Source organism: Athene cunicularia, assembly GCF_003259725.1.
Source record: "Athene cunicularia isolate RWA chromosome 3 unlocalized genomic scaffold, athCun1 chr3_part1, whole genome shotgun sequence".
NCBI lineage: Eukaryota > Metazoa > Chordata > Aves > Strigiformes > Strigidae > Athene > Athene cunicularia.
The window spans coordinates 57330710-57351451 of record NW_020799097.1 but is presented as its reverse complement, the minus strand read 5'-3'; the positions used below and the strand labels follow the sequence as shown (position 1 = coordinate 57351451).

The following is a 20742-nucleotide window of genomic DNA, read 5'->3' as shown; positions in this document are numbered from 1 at the left end:
TTTTATTACTTCTTCCAGATCACGAGGATAACCTTCATCTTTCTGCATTTTACTCAAGATACTATATAGGTTTACATATATGTGAAGACCCTTCATTTTTCTTCCAATAAAGCCTGTAGAATTGTGAAAAGTGAACAGATTATTTATTACATGATACTTAGCTTTTTTTCATGTGAGATGCAACAAACTGTGTGCAGTTGGAAATAGGAATTCGATTACAGAAAGGACAAAAAGAAAGCTGAATTACTCAACTTCAGTCAAAAGCCTAAAGGGGCTTAGAAAAGGTGTTAGAAAAGTGGAATGTGACTCTTCTCAGAGGTACACAGTGAAAGGACAAGAGGCAATGTCACAGATTTCAGCAATGTAAATTTCAACTGCATATCAGGAGAAAACTTTTCATGATGAGAGTGGTTAAGAACAAGAGAGGTTGCGAAATTTCCATCCTTGAAGACTTTTAAAGGTTGACTGGTTAAAACTCAGAGCAACCTGGTCTAACTTTGAAGCTGGTGCTGCTCTAAGCAGGAGACTGGATTAAGTGACCTGGAGAGGTTTCTTCCACATGAATTAGTCTGTCATTTTATAGGTCTAAGTTATCTTATATTTGCAGATATTTGAGGTGGGTAGGAGAAAATGTGTTCTGAAACATCTGGTTTCCCTTAAAACTTCTGGCAGAAAACAATCTGACTACATATTTTTCTTTAGTTTACATTTTAAAAGCTACAATACATTGTTATTTGTATCATATTTAATAATTTCAATTTTACATAAGGAAAGGAAGTAATCTCATTTGAATGCAAATAGCAACTTTCTTTTTAAAGAAAAGTAGCTTGCAACTCAGATCTGTAGAATGAATGCTAAAATCATGAGGAACTGCACTTTTAACTGCACATGGTGAGCTATGTACACATTATCGCCACTGCACTTAGGGTTCTTAGGTGCCACGGTTCTGTTTCTACCTGTATGAGGTATGGTAATTAGTTACATGATGGACAATGAGGAGAAAACAAAATATGCAATGGCCATAAATGGTAAGAAAAGCACAATTTTTTTCCTTGTCCCTTTATTAAGATGTTCCAACTGCTGCAATACATGGAGTAAGACCCAGTATGGCAGCCTTATCCAATTCCCAAGCCTGATTCATCTCTAAAATACGTCATGTTGTACAGAGATTAAAAAAAAATAAAATAATACAGCTGTGACTTCATAATTAAAAGCTATGTAAGAATGAGTGTACAGAGAGCACTCAATTATGCTTATACAAACAACCTTAATTATGTCATTTCTTGATACTGGAGTGTTTGACTTACAAACACTAATTTTTGTGTCAGAAGACATACAAGTACAACCTTATGATCTAATACATTAATTATAACCTTTGTATGTTGTTTGGTATAAATAAGGAAGATGTCAAGAATGCCACACAAATAGAAATTACATCAATTTTGACAGTTAAAACGAGTTTTTAAGAAGTGTATTGTTGGTCACGTTCACGTAGTACTGTAGGGATTACAGTAAAGCAATACCAGAGTTCAACCAGGTGGCGGTGAGAGGAGAGCTCTTTCACCTCATCACACAAGTAGGGTTGCATGTAACGAGAACCAGAAATACTATCACAAGGGTGGGACCATGCGCAGCAAGGACTCAATTGGACCCTGAACCCCAGCTGGTCCCCCTCGTCCAGCACTCCACGTCCAGCCTTCAATTTGACTTCCAGTAACTGACAGCAGGAGCATCTCTACATTCCCACCGTTGTGACGGGACCAGTGCAACCTCAGACATCTATTTTTTTTCAGAAAAAAAAATGTCTACTCAATTTTAAACTAAGAATAGGAGTTTGATAGTTTTTATTCAACTTCTATTCTGTTTGTGGGATCCTTAGACATCATTAGGGGAAGTTTTTAAATGCCTTGAAGCAAAAGTGTTGTTCCTTCATTACATAACCATTTGCAGCACTCTTTCTACTGAGGGTATTTATTCAGAGGTTGCAGCCGAATTCCGTAGAAGTAAATGGGAGTTTTCTCTGAAGAAGAAAGTAAAAATGCTAAACAGACTGTTAACTTTTGCTGGGGTTTTGGAGCGTTTTTTTGTTTTGTTTTGTTTTGTTTTGTTTTTTGTCCTGAGAGAGTTGAATCTAGTTCTTGTGTCCTTTCTTGATATATTTAAACAAATCATTGAAATATTACATTTTCTCAGAGATGCTTTCTATTATGTTTCCTTTTTGCTTCACTAGTGTACTTCAGATGTGCCTCATTCAAAACAAGAGATTATGATTTTCACATGCTACATTTCCTTAGCCACAGGCAAAAATAAATATTACCACTCCTAAAACCTTAAAGTCCTACTTATACTGAATATGGCACTCACCAGTAAGCAGAACAACACACAGACTAATTAAATATTATTAAAGAGTAATACTGAAAAGTAAGTCTGAGAAGTGGGTTTTCTAGGCATTCATTCACAGATCCACATAACAATCAAGGTTAAGAATAAGTGATTGCATTTCCTCTTTGTTACAAAGCCATAAATATTCCAGCTTGCTGTGAAAGAGTTTCAGCAAATACAACAGTGCCTCGAGGATGGAAAACACTTAGTGTGATGTCATTGTCCACAAGATAAATATGATTGTAATGGTGTATAATGCAAACAGATTTGCATGGATGTTCACTAATAATGCTTGAGCATCCTCAGTCTCTTTGGAGATGATTACCTCATTGTTCTAAATATTTCTGAGTCTTTGAAGGCCTGTTTCAGTGTAACAAGGAGAAGCTGTAAAACTGTCATGACCTCCACCCCATAACTAAAATAAAAAAGGATGGAGAGCTAGCAAGCCTTTTGTGAGAAGGTATATTAACAATTGAAATATGTCCTCTCCATTGTATCAGCAGGTGATGATGGAAAAAGTGATGTACATACACATAGAATAAAAGCTGTTCTCAAAACTTTTTTTAAAAAAAGGGCTTTATTTTATTTGGTAGAAAGCTATAAATTATACATATAAAAAATAAACTATACCCATCTGAACTATTATTAGGCAGTAATTTTAACCTATCCATTCCTAAAGCCATGCTGGGTAGGATCCTCTCTCATGGTTTACAACCTCAGAGGCATCCCTTTGGTACTTACCTAAAGGTTATTTTTTATTCTCTATTTAGAACAGATTTAGACCCAGAGCTTTTTTCAAGGTTCTACGTGCTATTCCAAACACACACACAAAAAAATACACAGGAGTATCATTACCGATTTGAAGTTGCAGTTATTCCCTGATGAAAAATATAAATAATAAAGGAGATTCAGTGCAAGACGTATGAATATGACTGAGAGATATAAAACTTAAAATGATCCTTTGTGTAAGATACCTATAACTGTAAAACATTTGGAGCTTCTATATGATCTAGAACACAAGGATAAGTTTTATCCACCCAAACACTTGCGTATCTTTCCATTAGACATACATTTCTAGGCCCTAGATCTTGCAGAAGATTTGATCATGTGGGGAAGTTTTGATGTACCATTTGCAGCTGAAAAGGAGAGAAGAGTGATATCCCATGTGTGGATGAGACATTTTGTAGCTAATGAGTCAATCTGTAACTATTTCTTAAATATTTTTTCCAGGAACTTTTCCTTTTCTCCCTCTCTTTACCAATACTGTTGGTCTGAAAACCACCTGAAGTGGAAGGAATATACTCTACTAGATGTTTCAAATCACTGGAACAAATAATACCTCTAAAGACCAAATAAAAATTATGACTGCACCCAAATATAAGCCTGAATCATATGTTTAGTTGGGAAGTACTCTAGATGACACAGCTCTAGAGTTCAGAAAAAAATCAGTTCCAGGTTTACATACTAATTTTGGCCCTTTTTTATCCCACCTAGCACTTACTAGTGTTTGTAACCTGTTTTTATACCCATTAAAACACCGTCCTGAAACACCTGCTTCTCCTTTCTCCCTACCTTCCTACCTGCTTTCACTTCCCCAGGCACGATAAACATCTCAACATTTACAAGTTTAGGAATGCAGGTGGCTGAAACAAGCAGGTGGAAAGAAGGTGGATTGCGTTGAGTATAATTGTAACAACAGTTGTCAGGTTTGCTATATACATTAGTTAATTTAGCAATACAGAAATAATTTTAACCAAATAAAAGATAATATATGCAAGTTACTTTATTTACTGTGTTTTTTGCAAAGCTTTTAATCAGATTTGGCCTCTCTGAAGGAAAACCCAGGAAATGTAATGTTTTACCTGTACAAAATTACTTTACACCCTCAGGAAATGAAATTCTGATCCTTTTGAAGTCAGCATCTTTGAAGAAACAGAATACATGGGGATGAAATCTCCCAGTCTCTAGAATTTTTATATACTTTGGGGATGATTTGAGGGAAAATACAGGTAGAGAAGTATCTTTACCTCATTTATTCTTCCATAATTGTGTTTCACTTTCTGTATCATAACATATCAGTAGCTCACAAAGGCTCAGAGAATTACATCTTTAATATACAGTTGGGCTAAACTCCCTTCAGTCAGGAACAGCAATTAAATATCTAAGTCAAGAAGAGAATGTGATCTCTTTCACACTTGGGATTCTCCTTGACGGCAGTTCACACCACTGTGAGCACAACTCAGCATGGACAGCAATATTTAGACTTAGTTGAAGCTTACTACTTTAACAAAATAAATTGTTACCACTACTAACCTTTTATCCCACAAACTGCCAACCTTTTGGGAATGCCTTAGAAAGTAGGAGTTTTGGTTTGAGATGTTAGTTTGAGCACATTACCAACTGCCAGTCTATGTGTTATGATGTACAGTGTCAATATGTCATTCTTAGGAAAGTATGTTTTTCCTATGGACTTTGACTGTGTATAAGTGTGCAATCATAACATTCCTACCAGAAACACCAAGTTAAAAAACACTGCTGTAGCCAAATGACAATCTTTTCTGTCACCCCAATTTACATTTTCTTTTAATTAAAGACACCTTGTTTTACAATTATTATGCTGTGATATAAGACCCCTGAAAGGAATCCAGTTAAGTAACAGCAAGCTAAATGGTACAAAAAATATTTGTTTACCCTCAAGATAGTAGTCTTTTGTATTGATGAAATCACTAATTAATGTCTCTCATAAAGGTGAAATTTGCACTGCAGAATTACCGAAGGGGCAAAAGGAGGTCATTTTCTTTTACCTTTACCGTTGTGGGCATCAGAAGGTATATGCTCATTACTGTCTAGATTACAAGTTTCTAACATACCCAGAATACTCCAAATTTCCATTATAATACCCTGATTTTAATAACACTATGAGGATGACTAAAACAGAACGCAGCCTTTCAACCGGGGTATGTTAACAAACTGCTGATGACTTATATGTAGCCAATAGTAAATTACCTTTGAAAGGTCCCCAGCCTCCAAATAGAAGCAGATAACAAACACGTTCCATGTAACCCAAAGGACCAGCCAGACAGCATACTGCAGGGAGGAAGAGAGAAACAGCACATTAATATCATTATCAACTGAGTTAAACTCAGTTCATTAGACTATTAATTCCATCCAAAACAAGAATATAAATATGGTATATATAAATAAAAATGTTAAATATGAAAGAGAATCCAGAATAAATTCTTCCATTTCACAGACATTCTAAAGTGACCTAGTGAGTACTCAGTCACACCAGAATATCTGTATCTGGGAAAACAGCTGATAGATCTGACATTTGAATTTGAGACTAATCTGGGTCTCTTATTGTTCAGATGGGGAATATTGCAATATCAAGAGAGGCATGTAATATCAATTATATGTGAGAAGGGCAGAGCTGTTTATTCAAATGGTTATTCAAATACAACTTACTAAATAAGAAAGTCGAATTGAATTAGGCACTGGATTCTGCAACACTTTGGATTTAGTCTCAAGAAACTAAAACTACATATATAACCTCAAGAAAATGAACCTATATATATAGGTTATTTTGCAGTATTTCTACAAAATATGGAGGGATTTGGTCATGACATCTGCCTCTGTCAATACATTTTGTGGCATTCCAAAGCATGATTCATAATTATTCAACACCCTCAGGAGTAGACTTCATTTTAAATTACCAATTTTTTGTGGTTCAGTTTGGTTGTGGTTTGGTTTACAGTGTATAGGAGAATTATTCATGCTTACTCAATATCTGTACATTGGTGGTTGCCAAACTTCTTATTCACGTATCTGATGTGAGTAATGAAATACATGTTTTCTTTTCTTCTGTCCACTACTTTGCTTCTTTTTTGTATTCATAAGACCTTATGTGCTAGGACTGGAAACTACATTTCCCTGACGTAATGCTGGAGGATCTTCTATAATAAAGCTTGACCTGCTGTTGCCAATCTTATCTAATGTCACGGCTTGAGAACTTCCCTTGACAAATTATTCCATCATCTAATAAGCCTTAGAATCTACAAATGTTTTTTTAATGGCTGTTGCAGCTATCCTCTATTTGTTCACAATTCAGTTCTTCATGTTTGCTAATTTCATTCCACAGACCCGCCGCACTGCATATGTGTGAAATACGACAGACACAACACTACTCTCTACCTGTTATAGCTGAGGACTATTTCTTCCTTTTATATCATCAGCCCATTTCTCTCACGTATTTACAGACTTTCTCTTCTCCAAACAGTTTTCTCCAAACTGTACTGATTAAATTTTGTTAAACTACTTTTCCAAATCAGGAAACACTGTTTTCTGCACACCTCCATATTATGTTCACCGTCTGAATAAGCAGACAATATTTTCAACTGTACACTATCCATCCCTTACGAAAAATACATGACAACCATTGTTTGTCATGAATGAATATCTCATTCTCTTAAATTCAGTAACAAGCTGTGTAGGATTCTTCTGGCATTTCTCTTGCAAGTGCTGTTTTGCTCAGACTGTCTATCATTTAACATGCCATTTTCTACTTAATCTTCTAGATAGTGTGAAAGTAATACAATTCTGTCCTTTCTCAGGGGATCTAAAGTGAGACTATATCCAACAAAAGTAAAATTTAGGCCTGTTCTGGTTTCTTATTTTTATAGATAGCCAGTTGCCAACCAGCCTAGCTATTAAGTAGACCATGTACAGATTTTAAAGAATAATGATAAATATTGTTTTGATCTAATGGAAGCTAACACAACTTTAAAGGTTCAAATTGCTTTACACAGAAATAATTTTAGGTAATTTAAAGCATAAAGATTTCATATACTTCATAGGACAGCTCTTTCTGGTCCATTGATCTGGTCATAGTTCATAGATTCATTTAGGTCAGGATGGACCTTCTGGAGGTCACCTGGTCCAGTCTCTGCTCAGAGTACAACCAGCATAGATAAAGTTGTGAAGGGATTTGTCCAGCTGAGGTCTGAATATTTCCAGGGATGAAGATTTTATGGCTTCTTTGATGCACAACTACTCTTTGAGAGTAGGCTGCTCATAAAAAAATCATAAAACTGTGGAACATCAGAACTTAATTCAGACGCATGCTCTTAAAACACTTTTTTTTTTTTTTTTAACTAACTCCAAAACATTAAATATATGGAACATTTCATTTTCCTGTAGCTTGCTTATGCTACACCTGGCTTCATATGTAACATGGAGCATTATAACTACCAGAACAAGAGAAGGAAACATTAATTTAGATTCAATAATCTTAACTGGGCATTTTTTCTAACTCTGCAGCATTTTAACTTGCTGGATTTTGCCAGTTATTTTAATACTTTAATATTATATAAAGTATACATATATTCTAATGGAGTTAATACAAGTATTTCATATGACACATGAAGATAATTGGATTTCTTATAGTGAAAAATATAAATATTTCATTTAGAGTGGTTTCCCAAAGAAATGAGACTTAAGCAGTAATATCCAGGTGTGATGTCTGTTCCTTTGAAATAATTTTTGTGCTCCTGAAAAATTTTAAGCTAACTGGACAAAAGTCTAGAAGATTCAAAGATATTTTTTTCACAAAAGTTTCAGGAAAATAGGACTACAAATGGGAAGAGATACTCTAGTAAGTCCTCATACAGAGAAAGACTTACAAGATCATATTTTACCAGTAAACATGAAAAGGGAAAAAATGTGGGAGAGCCATGGGAAACTAGGTTTCATTAGATCAGCTGTTTAAGGCACAACTTGTCACACTGCATGCAAGCAACAGCTGATTAAATATCTCCCTGTGCACAGCACATGCAGCAGAACACTCCAAGGCACTTTGGAGCTGCTTGTCCCAGCAGAGAGCCTTATGCTTACCTGAAGAAGTGAAACTTCTTTTTTCTATCTATCTTTCTGGTCTATCACCAAAAAAAATGACTTAGATACATTCTTTTAACAAGCATCTGCCGTTATTGGACTACAGCTAAGGTTTAAAAATGTCTTTTAAAAGTATGTTTTAAACGGCTTCCTTTTGAAATACTATACTGAGTGTTTGCTGCCTGAATTCTGCGGATAAACACTGAATATAATTGTCTTGAAATACAAGGATGCTTCTGCTTCCCACTGTTTCTTGTTTCAGATGCTTCAGATCTAGCACATCTCTTATCTCTGGATCACATGCAGCCATAAAGGCCTCTTGTCGTCTATGTGCTTCAGCAAATTGTTGCGGAAATTCAGCTCTGAAGGTCTGTGACAATGAACAAATCCTGCTGCTACTCTCTATTATATGTATCTAATTAGAAACACATTTTATAAGAGTTCTTCAAAGGGCTATAACTGTATTTTTTTCTCACATGTGGGAGTTCAAGACAGCTGCATTATATGACAGAAGCCACCACAATGCTACAGCAGTCTCATATCAACAAGACAAGAACCTTGATGCACACACACTTGGCCAAGCAGGAGATACTGACAGAAGGCACAGCAATGACAACACAGCTTATTATATTTATGGAAATACACTCTGTAAAGAGGTATAACTGGGAGGCTAACACTGAAGATTTAAATACTTACTATTTTGCAAAGTTGTAGTCAATCACTAAAAGTGGTTGGTTGGTTGTTTTTTGTTGGTTTTTTTTGTTTGGTTTTTTTTTGTGTGTGTGTGTGTGTGAAATAAATTATATAAATACAGCTCTTATATGGTAGAATACACTTACTATTCTTCAAGTAAACATGAATTTATAGCACTCTACAAAGAATTATGAGAATTACCAACTTTGTATTTTTATGGATAATGTATAGTTACAGGTTTGAAAAATTGCTATGAATCATCCCAAATTAATATAAGATGTCTTTTTTCTTGGGGAATGGGAAACTGAATTATTAAAATACATGTAACTATTAAGAATCCATACATCCCTCTTCACACTTCTTTCAATGTTGTCTAAGTCACATTACCTCCATTTTACTAGCAGGGAAACTGAAGGTGAAGGAAATAAATGGCTAGACTTAATACCACAGCCCAACAGAAAATGATCACAAGGGCACAAGAACCAAAGGTCCAGGTAGCCCATTGCTGCCTTTGATATAAACCTCTTCACCAGAACTCACATCTAATACTTATCACTTTGCCTGAAGGAGACATATGTCACATACTTTCTGAGTATAAATAGTAAGCAACTCTGATAGACATAAGCATTTTAAGTTTAAGCATTTTTTTTCACAGAACTTTACATGGCATTTCTCTTGCTCCCAAATTCTTTTTGGGTATGTGAGCCAATTACAGTCATATTTGACTGAGTGATACAAGGGCTCTGGAACCACAAGATACTACCTTGTGCAATTCAAACCAACTGAGCTGTTGTTGTGATTAGTGATTTGCTACTTATCGTCTTTTTCAAAATGTACAAAATTTTAGTTCCGGCTTTTTTCAAATCTGAAAATATTATGCCCCAAGACCCTTGCATGCTCCATGCAGGAAAAAGAAACTAAATGCATTTCTAAAATGATAATTAGCATAGTTTGGCATAGTAATTAAAAATGTGATTCTTCATGCTATCTGGGCAACAGTACCTGAGTTGTTCAAAGATAACTGGAGCCCAGCACGTCTGGAATGAGCAAGTCTTTCCAATAACACAGAAACAACTGTCCACAGTTATAATTATGTTTGCTTAATTCGTCTGTCTATGGAGATACATCATTTAGAAATACAACTTTCAAACTTATCTTTTGCTCATTAAATCTGATAATGTGTGGAATTCTGAATACTTGACACCAACATACTATCTAAACCTACTGATAACATTCAGCTAATCTTTGAGGTCCCTACAGCTCTGCTTACCTTTAGAAAGCCCCTCTGAAATAGAAACAACTATTTGGTGGTCAGTTGTTCCTGAACAGTGAAGACCATGGTTTAGTTGTCATAACCTTCTGTGGTGTTGCCTGTTAGAACTTCTTCAGCATCAAACAGTAAAAGTTCTTCCACACTTCCACCATCCTGGAACTACTAAAAGATCTAACCTAGATTTCCCTGGGATAAGTCCATCTGAAGTGGCAAAGACAGCAATCTACAGGGTGACTTCATGTGGCTACGTGGTAAACACCATTCTCTAAATTAATCTGCTCTGCACATTTTGCTGTTTCCTTCCCATTCCCGTTGCCTGAGGCTTTCTCCTGAGAGTTGATGATGGTGTGGGCAGCACAGCTTGGTGGGGAGTCCAGCTTTAGAAACCAGCAGGAGCCACACCTCAGTGGGAAGCCTCCAGTGCAGAGAAGGATCAGAAACCACAGCCTGACTCCAAAGAGGAATCAGGAGCCAAATCCACACCCAGGAGAGATTCAGTTATTGAATGCATGAGGACTAGTTGTTTTAAGCAGAACTACTGCTCTCAGCAACATAACGCAAAGAGTAACAACGCTCTGCTTTTAATGATCCAGATGAAAGTATTCCCTGCCCAGCAGTTACCTACAGACCTCGATAGGAGAGAGCTCAGGGCCAAAACCAGTAGCCTTGACAACAAATAGTAATGTTCCTGGCAGCAGAGGGCTTTGTGTAACCAGTTCAACTTCACTAAATGTTCATTCACCTTCTTGAATGCACTGGGAATCTCTTACAGCAATGACATAGTCTTCTGGATTTTTTTCATTGCTTGTTCATTGTCACAGCATGCAGCTTGCACTAGTTTTTCTTGGCTGAATTCTTCATATTGTTAGGATTTAGACCTTTTCTTGCTATTTTACTTGGGTGTTTTTTTTATTATTATTTTTAATCAATCATTGCTATAGTGTCAGAGCTGTCCATCTTTGCAAGTTTCTGGTTCTAAGCGAATGTGAATTGATTTTGTATGATCCATTTTTGAGTTGTTGGAATTTTCTGTCTCAGGTTGAAATGACAGTTTAGTGACAGTCTAGTTTGTCTACTTGTGTTTATCGGGGAATTTTTTAACCCTTTGGCATTGTGAGTCCTTGGCTCTTCCGCCTTTCATCAGTCACAAATGTATATATATTTTCTCCTTCCAATTCTCCCTCAGGTAAAAAATATCTCTGACATTTGCTTCCTTTACATTACACTTTAATAATTAGTGTTCTCTGTCAAAACTGACTGAAACATGCTGAACTGTCAAGTGCATCAGAACTGGCCACTACCAAACAGAAAATTACTGTTGGATTGGGGTTTTACTCCTGAGCAATCACTACAACATACAGAGCAAGTGCTGCTTAAAATTTCTTCCCAGAGGCTTCTATACATCCAATGGCTATGTACATATAAACTTTCAAGCTCCGTCGGCTGTTATAAGCCCTAATTTTATATAGGAGTGTATTAACTCTATTTTCCTCTTGATTTGTGTTGGAAGAATCAATAAGCATAAAAGGAAGGAAGAAAGCTGAGGCAAATTCTGGTCAGGTCACAGAATCAGAACCATCATCAAGGTTGGAAAAGACCTTGAAGATCATCCAGTCCAATCATCAAGCCAACATTGACAATTCTCAGCTACACCATATCCCTAAGTGCTATGTCAACCCGACTCTTAAACACCTCCAGGGATGGGGACTCCACCACCTCCCTGGGCAGCCCATTCCAACACCCAACAACCCGTTCTGTAAAAAAATGCTTCCTAATATCTAGTCTAAACCTTCCCTGGTGAAACTTGAGGCCATTCCTTCTTGTCCTATCGCTTGTTACTTGGTTAAAGAGACTCATCCCCAGCTCTATGCAACCTCCTTTCAGGGAGCTGTAGAGGGTGATGAGGTTTCCCCTCAGCCTCCTCTTCTCCAGACTAAACACCCCCAGTTCCCTCAGCCGCTCCCCGTACGACCTGTGCTCCAGACCCTGCACCAGCTCCGTTGCCCTTCTCTGGACACGCTCGAGTCATTCAATGTCCTTTTTGTAGTGAGGGGCCCAAAACTGAACACAGGAATCGAGGGGCGGCCTCACCAGTGCCGAGTACAGGGGTCAGATCCCTTCCCTGTCCCTGCTGGCCACGCTATTGCTGACACAAGCCAGGATGCCATTGGCCTTCTTGGCCCCCTGGGCACACTGCTGGCTCCTGTTCAGCCGGCTGTCAGTCAGCACCCCCAGGTCCCTCTCTGACTGGCAGCTCTCCAGCCACTCCTCCCCAAGCCTGTAGCGCTGCTGGGGGTTGTTGTGGCCCAAGGGCAGCCCCCGGCATTTGGCCTTATGGAAACTCCTGCAGTTGGCCTCAGCCCATGGCTCCAGCCTGTCCAGGTCTCTCTGCAGAGCCTCCCTGCCCTCGAGCAGATCAACACTCCCACCCAACTGGGTGTCATCTGCAAACTGACTGAGGGTGCACTCGATCCCCTTGTCTAGATCATCAATAAAGATGTTAAACAGGAGTGGCCCCAAAACCCAGCCCTGGGGGACACCACTCGTGACCGGCCGCCAGCTGGATTTAACTCCGTTCACCACAACTCTTTGGGCCCGGCCATCCAGACAGTTTTTTACCCAGCAAAGTGTGTGCCCATCCAAGCCACGAGCAGCCAGTTTCACCAGGAGAACGGATGGACATCCCAGAGGCCATCATGTTGCTGTAATCTGTGGTCACCCCTCAGTCTACTCATAGTCAGGGAGTTATATCTTGGGTGGGACTCACTGGGTTCCTTTTTTCTTTTGGCTTCTTCTGGTTTGTTTCCATTTTCTTGTGTGTTAGAGTTTTGCTAGGCTCAGAACATACAGCAGAGATACACTTTTTTTCTGAAGACATAGGTCCAACTCCTTCTGCATAAGAGAAGCTTGATTTCTACATTGCACATTACTGCAGGAGTTGTATCCATCTGCCCACATTTAGATGTCTGCAATGCAGATGTCCTCCTCTGAGAAGTGTCTGGTTTCCCATTACAGTCAATTGAGAAGAAAAGGCACTTCCAGGGCTTGTTTTATTTCTCAGTATCTGACACAGATCACTCCACTCTTGCTGTATGGAAGCTAAACTACTCCAAGGCAAAATTCCCAGTGTCACAGAGCCCATTAAAAATCTTGTACCAGTGACATAAAAAATGCGATAGTAACACTGCACTATGCAGATATGCACTCCTTTTTTTTTTTTTTTTTTTTTCCATATAAAGAGAAAGAACAAAGCAATTTAAATGCCACCAGTGTGAAATATCCCCAAAGGATTGATGAAGAGACTTCTGAGAACTATTGTCTCTTGTATCCTACACACACTGATGGTCTGTTTAAGGTTGAATCATTAATTTGTTCATTTTCTGTTTCTTGGATTCACAGCTTTTTAGGTTTTAGTTGAAAAGCCTGGGAGAAGTGTTAACATGGAGCTGCTTTTGGCTACCTCATTACTTCTGTTTGTTTTTCAGTTTCAGTGTCCAACTGTACCATCATAAAATATCACCCTAAACGAAAAGTGTCCATTCCAAGAACACGCAAAAAAACTTCGGAGACATATTGGCCCATTCATAAAGCCTTCATAAGAAAGATGCACAATATTTTCTCAGTATAGTCATTCTATTCTTAATACATAATGATTTCTTTTCATATAATGCTATAAGGGTGAGTGGCCAAAATGTAAAAGTAAGCACACAGGAACACAATACTTACATTTTAGCATTATTCAGTCAATCTACTATGTTACACTACGTGTTACAAATACTCTAGATCCCCAAATGAAAGTACTCTGTAACTAAGGAGTTACTTTAGACAGTTTTATTTAAAAAGACAATATTTCTTACAAATGGGGAGTAGAGAAATTTTCTTCTTGTGATCTTATTTTCTTTTTTTTTTGTTTGGTTGGTTGGTTTTTGTTTTGTTTTGTTTTGGTTTGGGTTTTTTTTTTTAGGTTTCTTCTGCATCTGTATGTTAAAACTCACGACCTTTTTCAAAAAAGTGCATTATATGTAGTAAGGAAAGTAAGGTAAGGCAGAAATTTTAACAGGACCTATTTTTTTAATCATTTGACTTATCAGTAGACATTTAATTGGTTTGGCTTTACTCATCATTCAATTCCTGTACTTCTTTTGATCATATCTTTGTTGTGAAACATTTACCAGCAGGAAGCAACTTCAAATATCTGAATACTCAGTTTATTGCAACACATTACATATCCACCCAGCTGCAGAGACATACATATACATGCGTATATTCACAGATGGATTGATATTTTTCCTCTTATGTGTCCTGGGTTGCAGTGTATTCTATTACCATCCTCATGAGCTGTGGAAATCAGGTGGGGCAGTGTTTCCTTGTTTCCACCACCCCCCCACCCCCTCCAGACTATCTATCTCTGTTAATGGCCCATCAATGCCATGCAGCATGACTCATTACCCCATTGTGAGATGCTCCACCCAGAGGGAGAAAACCAGCATTCCATGCTGGATATAACCTGAGATTCTGAATACCAGAGGCCTCTCTTTTCCACTGGATTTCCAGAGGACAGGAGCTACTTAGCCACCACTGGACTTTTCTGAGGAAGAGCAGATCTTTTTTTTTTTTTTTTTTCCTCTACGGGAACACTGCTTCGGGGAGACTGCAGCCACCATTCTACCAGACTGCTACCACCACCCTGATTAACAGGGTGTCAGGTTGTATCCTGACTCTGTTAGTTTAACCCAGTGCTCTCTGCCTTTATAATTTTTTTTTCCTTATTAAATTGTTATTCTGACTTGGTGTCTCCCACTAGTTTGTTTTCAAACTAGCACATTATGTTAATTTCCTAGTTTTTATGGGCATTCTTTCTTTTGTTTGTGGAAGAGACTATAAAGTCTCTTAAAATAGAAATGACTAATTGAATATAAGTAACAGGAAAATGACACACAAATAATTCTCATTCAAATAGAGCTCAAAATGTTTTCTTTATATTGGAATTTTAATAATATCTCTATTTTTCAAGACATAACCTGAGCTGTTCAGGCAATAGTGACCCTTAAAATAGTGTTGCTTTGATCCTCTTCTATATATCTGCTTCAGTTCCAACATGTATCTACCAGGATCTACCTCAAGAGCTATTAGTACTAGAAATTGATGCTGTACAAGATCTAAAATGCTGAAACCATGGTTTTGAAACAGCATTATTTTCTGAGCAGTTCTTAAATTCATGTTATAGTTGGCATAGAAAATAAATATAGAAATCAAAATGATGTGATTTTGGAGGTTTGGTTCTTCAATGAAAGGGCTAGAAACATTTTGATAGTTTTTTTTCAAACCCTGTCTTCTAGACCGTTCTTAAGACAATAAGCATTTCAAGACCTAGATTTTCTCAGAGTTTGTACATAGTGATCAGTGTAGAAATTGCTTTCACAAGAATTCAAGCTGTCATCTATGGATATTTTAAAATTATTAAATCTTAGGGGAAAACTGCAGGAATTTTTTCTGTAAAATTTCACTGTAATTTGTAGCACCACAGAACATTTTACCAATGAAATAGCAATGAAAAAGAAACATGAACAAGATCACTGGCTACTATAAACTGCTATGGGTTTATCCAATCCTTCATCTGAGAGTCACTCTTATTATGGAATGAATCCACTGCAAAAAAATCCCACACATTTAGCTCAAATTTGATTGGTGGAAGAAGAGTTTTGATGTACAAATCTGCCTCAATTATTAAGAAATATTTAGGAAAATGCTCAAGAATAGATTGTGTAATTGCTTTTCTGCATAATATGTGAATAGCCTCTTAGCAAGAAATGGTGTTACTCCCTCCCTGCCCATTGCCCCATCTGGGGACCACCACCCTACCAAGAGAGTCCACAGATGGTACCAGTTCTTGAGAGCAGTCCAGCAAAGTTCACTGACTGTCATACCCTTCTGTGGGGTAGTAGTCCTTCTCCATGTGGACTCTGTGCCATGCTCACCCTGCAATATGCTTGCACTTCACCCAGCCTCATCAGCTGAGGACCACTTCTCTAGGTTCTTTTCAACCTCAGGCAGCCCTAGAAGGAACCTGACTATTCTGCTGAGTGATCAGACCTGGGTAGGAACAATGTCTCTCCCTCCTTCTTGGACTGGACAACGTGCAGACAGGAAGGCAAGGTGGTTTTTCCAAATAAAATAAACATAAGAAATATATTCTTGCTGTACTCTAATGAGAAGAGCTTCTCACTGGAAAGATGGGAAGCCATAATTTCTTTCAAACATCAGCATATTGGTAGAGCTACGCATGTATTGACTGTTTCCTTGGTGTCTCTGGCCTTTTCAGAAACACCCAAAAAGAAAAATCTTGATTATAATTCAGTCATTGAACAGTTTATTTTAATGGAGTTTTTAGCAGCTGTGCCCATTTAAATGCCCTATTAAAAATACAAATCAGGACACTCAGAATTCTTTCAGTGTTCATTTTTAACAGAATACAAAAAAATAAAATTAATAGATAGTGTTGCTAGGAACAGAACTCTACTGACATTTATCTAAATAGATTCTTTTATTGATGCCTCAGTATTTGAGTGCCAACTGCAACTATTTATAAAGGGAATCCATCTCCCCCAGTGAATACATCAAATTTCTTGCTAAAACTAAGTCATTTACAATAAGATCTTTTTGATAAATTGAAAGGTTTGTATTCAGCTTCCCAGATATTATCTTCTTCCTTCCATTTTCTTTGACTTAACACCTTAACAGCCTGGCCATTGAGTTCACAGGGCTTTGAGTTTGGTCCTTGGTGTTCATATTCCAAAGGAGATTTAATTAAAGCGGAAGATATTTTGTCATAGGAAAAATAAGTGAGGACCAATACGTGCTTTCTTACCTCTCTCTGAACTGCTTTCTAAAGCACAAATTTTCAAAAATTCCCTAATTTTTGGAAAAAAAAAAAAAAAATGGAAGGTGGCTAAAACACGAGGAGAGTTTGTGTCTCAGGGTTGGGGAACAGAGCACCAGACTTCCTAAGTCACTGGCTGGCAGCTCTCTTTTGAGCGGCTGGTGCCTGTTTTGAAAGTACCAGTCAACTGCAAAGGTCACTTCCCACTCTTTGGAGATGACAAACATACATAAATTGGATCTGCAGAGTGTTCAAATTTAAAGGGACCACAACTAGCACAGCTGTTTAGTCAAGTGTACTGTTGAGTCAGACTGAAATTTGTTTAGGAATCTACAACAGTTGGGTGGATGGAGCCAAATTCTAGATGCACAAAAAGTAGCTTCATGAAACAGTATGGTGGGCAGTGTTATATGCAACTTCCTTTTGTAAAGCGTGCATACTTGTGAGATTGTCATGGTGCCAACAGGAGTGTGACACACAATGAGTGATGTTAATGAGCCACAGGGAGAGGAGAGAGGAAGACAAAGAACACACTTCCCCTTCCCTTATTCCCTTCTGGTACATCTGATTGGAAAGACTTCCTGATTTGGCAAGATCACTATATTTTAATGCAACATGTCTTTTTTTTTTTTTTTTTCAGTCTTTTTCAATCTTGAATGTATTCAATGAGATAAAAAAGAAATCAGAAGCTATAACAATAAGTAGATCCTCCAACATCACTCTTTCTAAAAGAGCATAAAATTCAAAATGGACTTTTTTTTTTCTAATTTCTTCAGGGAAATTTAAGATTATGTGTGTCTAAATACCATTCATTTCATACTGAAACCAGACTGAATGTATTCAAAGAGAGTACTATTCTAAAAATATATTCCTTGTCAATCAATCAATCAATCAATCAATCAATATCTGAATTAAATCACCAAAACTCATTACACTTTGTTTGTTTATTGGATGAACTATGGCCTTCCTCAGGAATGTTTATAGCCAGCTCTGTGTGCACGTTTGGCTCTGTATTATTCAGGAAACAAAGAAAAACCTTCTGTTAGAGTATCTTGGAGAAAATGTCTTCTCCTTCAATGGCAACTTGCATCAAAAACATTAGCTAAAAATATTGCATGCAATAGGTTCTTCCAGTTCCGAGGATAAACTGGTGATGTCATCAGGTAATACTGTGGTCCAGCCCTCTTAATATACATAGACTGGCCAAATTCTATTTTCCTGATATTCTATCTTAAAGAATAACATAATGTTTATCACTAGATGCCTTTGAGTGTCTCTCATTCATGATGTAATCTCCAAATCCTTCTTTTTTGGTAAAATTACAGTAATTGCATTTCTCTAATTGTATCTGATTTCCTTTCCCTGAAAGTACCAATTGTTTCTCTCCACTGCATATCTCAAATGCCCTAAATAATGCTTTTACTCTCCTTCCTCTGGAACTCCAGTTTGCATCTCAGTTTTGGGTGCTTGTTTTGGTCTGGCAAAGCTTATCATTACTATTTCCTTTACTCTTAATTTTCTTGTCTCAAGTACCTTCTAGATCAAGCATTCTGAAAAAGTTCTTTATAATTTAAAACAGGAGGGATTTTCAAACACCATCCAGGAGTAAGACTGGCATTTCTGTAACTACAGATGCAAAAAAACTCAGGACATTTAATCGTTAAGACATCACTGACTGGGAAGCCTGCCACCAACATCCACACTTGATGCACATACATTGTCTTTTGGCTCTCTACAGCTATGCCCATCTGCTTCAGTGGCATGGTGCCCACTTATCAGCTAGTTGGACAGTTTCAGTACGCAGAGGTGCCAAGTAAGGGTTTTACATGGGTAGCCTGTATAAACCTGAAAGTGCCATTTCTTTTGTAGGAAGAAGGAATGCTAGTGCTGAGATACTAATAGACTATGTCTTTGTACAGGTTTTTTTGCACTCACTGAAGATGGGCTTTGCCAAAACCATTTTTACATCTCTTTTACAAAGAAAGCTATGGTACCAGTATTAAAATGGAAAGAAAGCAGATAAGACACTGATGAACAAAGCCATTATGAGACAAAATTCAGAGAGTATAGTAGGTTAGGAGTATAGTTTAAGTATTGTGCACTATATGCCTCTAATTCAAAGGGAAAAAACACTATGCAAAAATACAACCTCACCTCATTTTACAAATTTTGAAACAAGGAAAGCTTTGCAAATGCAGGATTTGGATCACACTGAGAGGACAGCAAGAAGACAGAGACTGAAGAACGACCTCCCTGCAATCCAGGAGGAGATAGTCAGTGACCTACTGCATCACACAGACATACACAAATCTATGGGACCGGATGGGATACACCTGAGGGTGCTGAAGTTGCTGGCTGGGGTGCTTGCCAAGACACTTTCCATCATTTACCAGCAGTCCTGGCTGACTGGGGAGGTCCTGACAGAGTGGAAAGTGGCTGATGTGATGCCTATATATAAGAAATGTTGGAAGGATGATCCAGGAAATTACAGGCCTGTCAGCTTGACTTCAGTGCCCGGGAAGCTGATGGAGCAGCTCATGTGAGCTCACGCAATAGCGTGGCCAGCAGGGACAGGGAAGGGATCTGACCCCTGTACTCAGCACTGGTGAGGCCGCCCCTCGATTCCTGTGTTCAGTTTTGGGCCCCTCACTACAAAAAGGACATTGAATGACTCGAGCGTGTCCAGAGAAGGGCAACGGAGCTGGTGCAGGGTCTGGAGCACAGGTCGTACGGGGAGCGGCTGAGGGAACTGGGGGTGTTTAGTCTGGAGAAGAGGATGCTGAGGGGAGACCTCATCGCCCTCTACAGCTCCCTGAAAGGAGGTTGCAGAGAGCTGGGGATGAGTCTCTTTAACCAAGTAACAAGCGATAGGACAAGAGGGAATGGCCTCAAGTTGTGCCAGGGAAGGTTTAGACTGGATATTAGGAAGAATTTCTTTACATAACGGGTTGTTGGGTGTTGGAATGGGCTGCCCAGGGAGGTGGTGGAGTCCCCATCCCTGGAGGTGTTTAAGAGTCGGGTTGACATAGCACTGAGGGATATGGTGTAGTTGGGAACTGTCAGTGTTAGGTTAATGGTTGGACTGGATGATCTTCAAGGTCTTTTGCAACCTTGATAATTCTGTTATTCTGTGAAGTAAAACAGATTATTATATGGCAACATATAGGTAAGAATTTCTAAACAACGCTAGTTTGTCCTCCAGAGATGACACACCATTCCCACAGGAATTTAACAAATATTTTTTTCCTTTTTTTTATATCAGTAGTTTAGTCAGTCTTTTAATTAAGAAACATATTGTTTTAAAAATGTATTTTCCCTCATTGCATGAGTGATGGTCACAAATTTCCATGGAGACTATAAGTCCATCAGTACTAACAATTATAATGGAGTAAAATTGGATCTACATGTAAAGGTAAAAGAACAAGTTGGAACGTGAACCTTTAATCACAGGGTAGTCTCTAGTAAAAACTTCACATCATTTCTTTAGGATAAAAAGTCTGTCATTTGCACATTCTCCAGAGTAATTTAATGGAAAATAGTTCATGGAAAAATTACTTATTGCCTCTGATGAAAACAGAAAAAAAAAAAAAAAAAACTAGTTAAAATAGTTCTGGCAAGAAACATT

At 37.9% G+C, this 20742-nt stretch overlaps 1 protein-coding gene across 1 annotated transcript in view; it reads right to left on the bottom strand.

The window, feature by feature from the left end:
• The window catches only part of NKAIN2 (sodium/potassium transporting ATPase interacting 2), a 456467-nt gene that overhangs the window by 264439 nt on the left and 171286 nt on the right, over positions 1–20742 (bottom strand). Inside the window, exon 3 of the mRNA XM_026845887.1 lies at positions 5389–5469. The gene's annotated coding sequence lies outside the window, so the exon portion shown is untranslated. The remainder of the gene's footprint in view (positions 1–5388; positions 5470–20742) is intronic.